This window comes from Hippopotamus amphibius, chromosome 13, assembly GCF_030028045.1.
Source record: "Hippopotamus amphibius kiboko isolate mHipAmp2 chromosome 13, mHipAmp2.hap2, whole genome shotgun sequence".
Lineage (NCBI taxonomy): Eukaryota > Metazoa > Chordata > Mammalia > Artiodactyla > Hippopotamidae > Hippopotamus > Hippopotamus amphibius.
Window position 1 is genome coordinate 68,192,266 of NC_080198.1, and position 8,823 is coordinate 68,201,088.

Here is an 8,823-nt window from a genome sequence, read left to right on the forward strand (position 1 = left end):
CTGAGGCATTATTTGTGGCCCCGGTACTTTTTCCTCCATTCACATAGAAGAGAGGGCTCCATCTGGACTCTGTGTCCTCAGAATAGGGTCATTAAAGCAGGGTGCAGACAGGGGGAAAAAACAGAGTCAATTTTCAGCTTCTGAGATTCAAAATTAATCCTGGAAATACATAGGAGGCAATAGTTTTAAAGAAAAAGTTTTTGAATCTCAAAAGGCCAAATGCTGAAGGAATCAAAGCATAAAGTTAATGCCAAAAAGAACGTATTTGGAAGAATACATAAAACATGAGAGCAAATTCTGTTACTCCAGTGATTTTTAAAATATCCTCTGAAATGGAGGTGAAGCTGAACTTGAGAATCATCAAGTATGAGAGGGTGATGTGGGGTCTGAGAAGAGGTAAACATGGGAAAACAGAACCCCCTATAGGTTTGGGGTCCAAAAGTAGAGGGGACTTGTGTCTTTCTTCCCATTATGAGCCCTGAAGGTGGCAGCCTTGCAGGACTCCAAGCCCATTTCATAGTGTGCAAGCTTCAGCACAGAGACGGCTAAGGGGATGACAGTGCTGGAGACAGAAACACTTAGTTGGTCACAATCCTGTGTAGTGTGGTAAAGCAGGGCAACATTTTATAACCCCCAAAAGGTGGTGGAATTTAGATGAGAAAGAGCTGGTGTACTTGAAGAGGCCTCATATGACAGATGACGGGGTTGTAGAAATAAGCACAGCTATCATCGCAGACAAGATAGGAAACTGAATGTCCAGCACGTCATCATGGAGGGTTGATGGTGACTAGGAACTGTCATTGGGCCACAGACCATGACATTTTAACAGATGCAAGCATGGATAGATGCCACATGACGGGCCAAGCTCTACCCACAGTGCTCTGCTTTAGTGCTATGTAGTCCTCCAGGGCTGAGATACAACCTGGGAGAAAGGCGAGAGGGAAAATTCTGAATTGCTCAAGATTGAATGATCGATGGCCACAGAAAGGATTTTGAGGTGTCAGGAAAGTTCTGTTATAAAGAATATATTTGTACTAAAATTGCCGTTTTTGCACACGTTTGTGGCCCAAGATCTCATACTCACTTCACGTATGAAAGGCTAACTTGAGTAGATCAGCTGCTAACTAGATACAGAAAGCAGTCAGTAAATTTCAAGATTACAGAGGGAAAGAGAAAGACTGACACCTGAGGAAGGAAATGATGCTATTTCCAGTCTTGTCATGTAGTCTTTTCCATAGTTACTTAATGTATCAATATTGGCTTGTCTGATGCAGGATTTGGCAACCCATGGCTCCTGGACCAAATGCAGCCCGCTGGCTGCCTATTTTGTAAAGCTTGCCAATTAAAATTGTTTTAATATTTTCAAATGGTTGTACACAAATCAAAAAAAATCATATAAAATTCAAATTTCAATGTCTGGGAATAAAATTTTATTGGAACAGAGCCACATCTATTTGTTTGTGTAAAGTAGCTTTTGCACTACTATAGCAAAGTTAAATAGTTACAACAGACCATATGACCCCAAAAACCCAGTATCTTTGCCATCTGTTCATTTACAGAATAAGTTTGACAAACCCAGATCGAGCAGCAAACTCCCAGGTTGAACAGACAATAGAACTCAATACATCAAATATATTTGCTAGGATTCCCCGGCAGCTGGATATTAAATTAATCAAGCTGTTGCTTAATTTGAGTGAGTTATTGCATGTAAAGGTCTTAGGAGCAGAGTCTGACACACAGTAAGCACCATCTAAGTGATAATTAGTGTTCTCATTTGTGATCTTGCATAATTTGAAGTTATACCTCTAGCCGCTGCTAGGATTTACTTCTATGGTTTCAATATTATTAATTTACTTTTTAAACTCGAAGAACCAAGTTTCTATTCAATGTGTTATCAGGTAAAGTCATCTAAATGTTGCAAGTCAAACTAGTAAAAGTCAGTCATCATGCCTTGTTTACTCTGACATATATGGACTTAAATTATGAAAAGATGTCACAATTGTTCCAATAGTGTTTCCAATAGAATAATAATGGTAACAGTAGTTAGCATTTATTTCACGCCTTCCAAATGTTACGCATGTTAAGTGCATATTTTCACTTACCTCATCCCCACGAGGTAGTGCTATCCCCAGTCTATAAATGAGAAAACTGGGGCTCAGAAAGACAAAGGAACTTCCTCATAGTTGTGGTGCATAAGTGGCAGATCCCAGACCCAAATTACTAGTCTAAATTGGTGGCGTCCCCTCTAAACCATATTGCTTTTTCTTTACAGTTTCTAGCTTCATGTATCATTCACTCCTCTACTTAGTCTTTCAACAAAAACTCCCATGAACAAGCTGGTTAAGGAGAGCTAAAGTCTAAGTGGTGACTGGAAGCCAAGACCCTGTGTCGTAAGTAAACTCACAGCGTTGCCCTCTTTAGCGTCACCTAATTGCCTCCTGTGGGCAGCAGAGGTTCGGGATGTCCATTGACTTCCCGTGGTGACAGTTTGGAAGACAGCAAATATGCACTCACTGATTTGTCTCGTGACATCCAGACACAATTTTCTTGACCTCTGTTTGCCCGGAAGGTGCCATGACTGCTGTTCTTTCCAAGAGGAGGGAGCCCTCACACTGCTTGACTTCAGCAGGGAAGCTGCCTATTCTTTGCTGGACATTTCGGTTTTCATAATCCCATCTCTTTGACCCCCAATAAGCATAGTCTGGGCATGATAGGCTGTAATGGTCTCTTCAAAAGTTCTCTACTTAAAAACTGAAGATAACACAACAGTTTCAACCTAATTTTCTAAATTAGCTAATTTATTAGCCCATCTGAGAGTATATTCAACTGATAATTATTTTCTTCCCTCACACACACGGCCTCAAATTGAATTTGCCGGTCTCAGGTGGTGTGTTTGGGACTTTTCTCTCTGCCAAACTGAGATTTTTTTTTAATGTGTTGATTAATAACCACCCCCATGTTTGAGGCTTTATAATACCCCACACAATTGTTGCTTAATAAGTCTTTCTTGGCAGCCTCGGAACTTTTTTATGATCTTTCCAAATACGTTTAAACAATTTGATTCATTTCAGCATGAAGTTGATTGATAAAGTTATGTGCTAAGCAGACACAAAATGAAGAAGATATCATCCCTGTCCTGGGGGTTCTTTACTAGTCAGAATGGTACTGCGGTAAAGACTCAGTGCTTGTCCTCGTAAGTTGAATTGTGCCCCCCACCCCAAAGATATGTTAATATCCTAACCCCTGGTACCTGGGAATGTGATCCTATTTGTAAGTAGGGATTTTGCAGATGTAATCAATATAAGATGAAGACCTTAGGGTGAACACAAATTCAATATGGCTGATGTCCTTATGAGAAGAGGGAAGTTTAGACGCACACACAGGAGATACCACGTGAAGACAGAGGCAGAGACTGGAGTTCTGCTGCCACGAACGAAGGAACACCTGGAGCTGCCAACAGTTAGAAGAGGCAAGGAAGGGCCCTCCTCTAGCAGCTTCACAGGGAGCATGGCCCTGCTGACCCCTTGATTTTGCACTTCCCGCCTCCAGAACTGTGAAAGAATGAGTTTCTGCAGTTTCAAGGCACCCAGTTTATGGCACTTTGTTACGGCAGCCCTAGGAAACGAATGTTGTGGATGTACATGTCCTATACACAAAGGACTAGGGCAAAAAGTGAGGGTTCAGAATCCTAAAAGTGGTACAAAAATGTGGGAAGACTCAGAATTGGGAATCAAGAAAAGTTTCCTGGGGCAAAGACACAAGATCTAGATATATAGGAATAGCAAGTTTGGGACATCTGGAAAGGGGGAGCAGGGCTTTCTAGATAAAGGGACCTTCAATTGCGTGGATATTGCATAGCAAAGAGGAGAGGCACAGGGTAATGAGGGAAAAGGAGAACTGAATAGGTAAGCCAGAAGGATATTTGGGGCTAGATGGGTGCAAAGGATTTGAATACCAGACTGAGGAGTTTGCTCTTAAGGAAATAAGGAAACCGTTGAAGGCCTTTGAGGAGGCGAGTGATAACACTAGGACTCTGTTTAGAAAAACAAAACAAAACCAAAAACTAATTTTTTGTAGGATAGGTTGAAGAGGAGAAATATTTGGAGGCAAGAAGAGCCGTTAATAGGCTATTAACAGTAGCCCAGGATATAGGAAACGAGGAATTTATCTATCAATAGGATAGCTGTAATGATAATTGAAAGGAAAAGAAACACGAATGAAAGTGGTATCACAGAGGTACAATGGATGTCACTGGACTAGTAACTTGGACCTGGAGATGAGGTACAGACGAGAACTGTATCTGTTACCCCTTGCCACAATAGTCCTATGTAACAAAACCGTAGCGACACAACAATAAATGATGTGTTTATGGGTCGGCTGGCTAGGTCCGCTCTCTGAGTCGGGCTGGTGGAAGGGAGGAGGTCCTCATTCAGGCATCTGCTGGCCTTGGCTGGGCTCTCATACGTCTGGGGTGCTGGCTGGGACAGCAGGGCTGACCTGCTCTTTCTAGTGCCTCATCTTCCAGCAGGCTGCTGCAGGCATGCCCTCAAGAGAAAGGCAAAGAAGCAAAAGCGTGAGCAGAAATGTGCAGTATGTTTGAAGACTCTGTTTGCATCATATTGGTCTCATTGGCCAAAGAAAATCACTTGAAAAAACCCATGTTCAGAGCGGGAGGGGCCCCAGAGTTACAGAGCAGAGGATATAGATAAAGGGAGGCCGTTAATTGGGGCCGCTGATGCCATCAGGTCACTACAGGGGTCAATAAGATTTCAAAATTTTGTGGGAGGAATAAGAATACTGTTGTTATAATAAAGTCCCAGTCTTCCTTCAAAACTCAATGCAAGCATCACTTCAATAAAATCTTGCCCATGGCTCCTCTGGGTTATCACTGCTTCTTATATTTCTGTTATTTAAATGATCATGCATTATACTTGTCTGATTTTGTGTCTGCCTCCTTATACTTAGCTGTGTCTCCTCAAGGTCATAGGCCATACTGCTTTGCAGTCTCAAGGTCTAGGTCCAAATGCCAGCTCCACAACTTACTAGCAAGTTCCCCTCCTCTGATCTAAGCCTCACATTTTACTGACCGTGTATGAGAGTCAAGCAGTTTTTCCAGGTCACTTTGTAAAGCTTGACTCTTGCACTTTCACTCTTCAATCTAACTGAATTATATTGCTGGATAACATGAGCACCTGATAATCTTGAAGGCACTGATATGACAAGATGCTGACTGATGTCAATACTCGTGTTCCAAAAGGAGGGGCATTCATTTTCTTGGTGCTTAGTTACTAATTAATATTTTTGTATTTTGACAAGTTGTCCTTAATACAACATGATTGTCTATTTTCAGATAACAAATAAGTGGATGATACTTTTCAGCATTTATATAAATTATATAATTTTTTATATAAAGTTCCAGGGAATGCATTGGTGTGTCCAAAATATCATAGACATCACATTCAAATGGAATTTTCTGAGAGCATTACTTTTTGAATTACTTTAGAATGATAATCCTGCCTCACTTCAACATCCATAAGCACAGCTGTCTAAAGTCTATTGTCTCTGCCTCACCTGACTTCTCAAGATTCACCCACCAAATTAGTTTTTACAAAAAGTCTCCACTTTTCCAATTAAACAAAGTTTAAAGTCCACAAGAAACAAAGGATTTAAACTTAGAGAATATGACATTTCTTCCATCAGGCTCTAAAAATAAAGCTGTCCCAACCTATTTTCAGTTTTGATTTCTCTTTTTGAAGGATTGAAAGTGATTTCACCAACAGATGTGTACTCATAGAGACTGCCTTTTTGGATGAGATAAAATTTATGCTATGTAGTTTTTACTAGTATTTATATAATTTATATAAAATTATGTATACTAGCTTCCTGCCCTCAACTGCAGTTTAAAAATGACTGGCTGACTTCTTAACAGTAGGAATCATAAGCCTTCCAATATCTTAAAAGACTACATACTACTCACATGTATCTTGACTTCATTTATTACAGCCAAAACAAACAAAGACTGTAAGTTAAATAAAATAACCTTTCCCCCTTCCTTATATAACTTATCTGGTTGTATAACTTACAGAGAAAGACAGCATTAGAAGAGTCCTAGTTCATGATTTATTCAAATACTAAGAACCATAATCCTAACAGCAAGAAACGCAAATCCCTGTGATTATTCTCTATTCAGTACAGGGGAAAAAAATATTTTCTGACCACTCAATTTTATATGAATTCTGATAATACAGTTTCATTTATCTTTCCACATAAATTTCAACGTAAGTATTCTGGAAGTCTTTTAAGAAAATTAGTATGCATGCTATAAAAAATGGTTGACTCCACACACAACATTTTTACATCAGCAATAATATTTGATGGGCTTTCTTGTAATTATGACTAACCAGTCTCTTATTTCAACTTAATTTAACTGCAATCCAGCAGGCATTTATTAAGCACCTACCTCAAGGGAGCAATTGTGGAGATGTAAAAGACTGTAAGATTTATTTGCTCCCTCAGATTATAATCTGTGGAGGAAATAATGTTTATAGATCTGAAACTATCACAGGCTTAAGAGATGAATTATAATTGGCTCAAAATGGAGTGACACCCCTCCCCAGATAGCTACCTAGGTGTCCTTTTAATATTTAAATGCAATAACTTTGCTTTTTCTCATGCACTATGAAAAACCCAGTACCCACTCCAATGGATGAGAATTATTGGCCAGCCATTTGCCCTAGTGTCCCTTTGCTTCCGTTGTCTGATTCTATGCTTTAATACAACAGTTTACACTAGGCATCTCACTGCTGTAGCTGCTGCCCTTGGTCTGCATACCTCTGCTCCCCACTGGCCATTGCTCTGGTTCCTTCATGCCTCCAGAGCACCACTGACGCAGGACAGAATTTTACTTAAGATCTGGCGTAGTGGAAGGTGGGGCTTTCAGCATAGGACAGACATTAACTTGAAACGAAATGCTTATTTCTTCGGCCCATCCCAGGCGTGGGTAACTTCTCATTGTCCACGCTTCCCTAGAGGCACTATCTTAGCTACATTTTCTGAGCCTCCCCTGTCACCTCTTCTTCTCTGGTATTTCCAAGCTCCCTCCTCTCTCTCATACACAATCTCAGGTAATCCACATTTTTGCCCTTTAACTTGAAGAATCCAGCACTCCTTCAATAATCCATGCTTCAGGGATGCTTCACTATTCCCCAAGAGTCCACCAAGTTTTTCCCCTAAAAGAAGAATCATCTCCCCTTACATGAAAATGCCACTTGTCTAGTTTATGAAAAGTGGCTATAATCAGATCTTGCTTCGAATATAATTTTTTATCTTCATATTACCTGAGCAAGTGAGAATCAGTAAGAGAGAGCTCTCTGCAGGCTAACTTGTCCATCAGGCTTCGTGGAGAAAATGGGAATTAGGCCAGATCAAAGGGTCGTTAGTATCTGAGTAGACTGAAAAGAGGAAGATATTCCTACACAGCAGAACAAACAAATAAGTGTTGAGATGCGGAACTGTGCCTGATTCATGGGGAGAATGAGAGAAGAGTTGCTTCACTAGGATTGAGACGTGGTGAATAGCAGAATATGCACTCAGGGAAATAATTTGGTAACCAATTATAGCATAAGTAGAAAGCATGAAAAGAATTTCAACTTGGAATAATACAACACAAGAAATGGAGACTTTGTGGGATTCCTTAACAGAAGTGCGAAACGGTAAAGAAATATTTGATGCTAACAGAGATGCGTTGTTGGTATGACGCCTAGAGGCAGAGACGTCAGTTTGTGTGATATAGCAGTAACCGTGAGGGGAGACTGAGGAAGGGAGCCAGCCTGGTGATACTGGAAGGGAGGAGATTTGTGAGAACTGAGAAATAAGGCAAAGGATCCACCTTGCCCGGGCTGAAGGGTACACACAGCAACACAGCCCCGGTGCACTTAGCGATGAGCTGGGGCAGGGAGGTGAAGAGGAGAGAAGGAGCGATTTACCCTCCAAACTGCGGGTTGTATCAAAGCTAAAATATAATGGTAATTTTCTGTTCAGGTTGCCTCTCAAGACTTTTCCTTTTCAAGGTACCTCTCAAAACTTATGTAACACTGTTTGCTAATATAACTGGATAATTGTAGAACATGTATATATTTCAATCTTTTACAAACTATTTTTGTTGTTTTTTATAAAAAATGGTAATAAATGTTGATTGAAGAAAATATATAAAATAAAAACATCAATGATCCACCATCTAGAGATATACCTGGCTAATATTCCTGTGTTAAATATACTGTATTTTTAACAGATTAATGCATAACACATTAAAGTCAGTTTTGTCTTCTTCATAGCTCATAGTGCCTTTTCTTTTTTTAATTTATTTTGGCTGTGTTGGGTCTTCAATCTTGCTCACATGCTTCCTCCAGTTGCAGCGAATGGGGGCTACTCTTCGTTGTGATGCGTGGGCTTCTCAGTGAGGTGGCTTCTTTTGTTGCAGAGCACAGGCTCTAGGAGCATGGGCTTCAATAGTTGAAGCACATGGGCTCAGTAGCTGCAGCTCACAGGCTTTAGAGTGCACTCAGCGGTTGCGGTGCACGGGCGTAGTTGTTCCACAGCATGTGGGATCTTCCCGGACCAGGGATTGAACCCATGTCCCCTGCATTGGCAGGCAGATTCTTAACCACTGCGCCACCAGGGAAGTCCCCCATATTGCTTTTTAAACTATGGATTCTACAAAAGCTTTTTTAAAAAGACAAATTTATTAAGCTTTCTGTCTTTTGTTTTCCCCATTTAAACCAATACAGAAAAGAACACTTGGCACTAGTATTGCCAGGGTAGAAC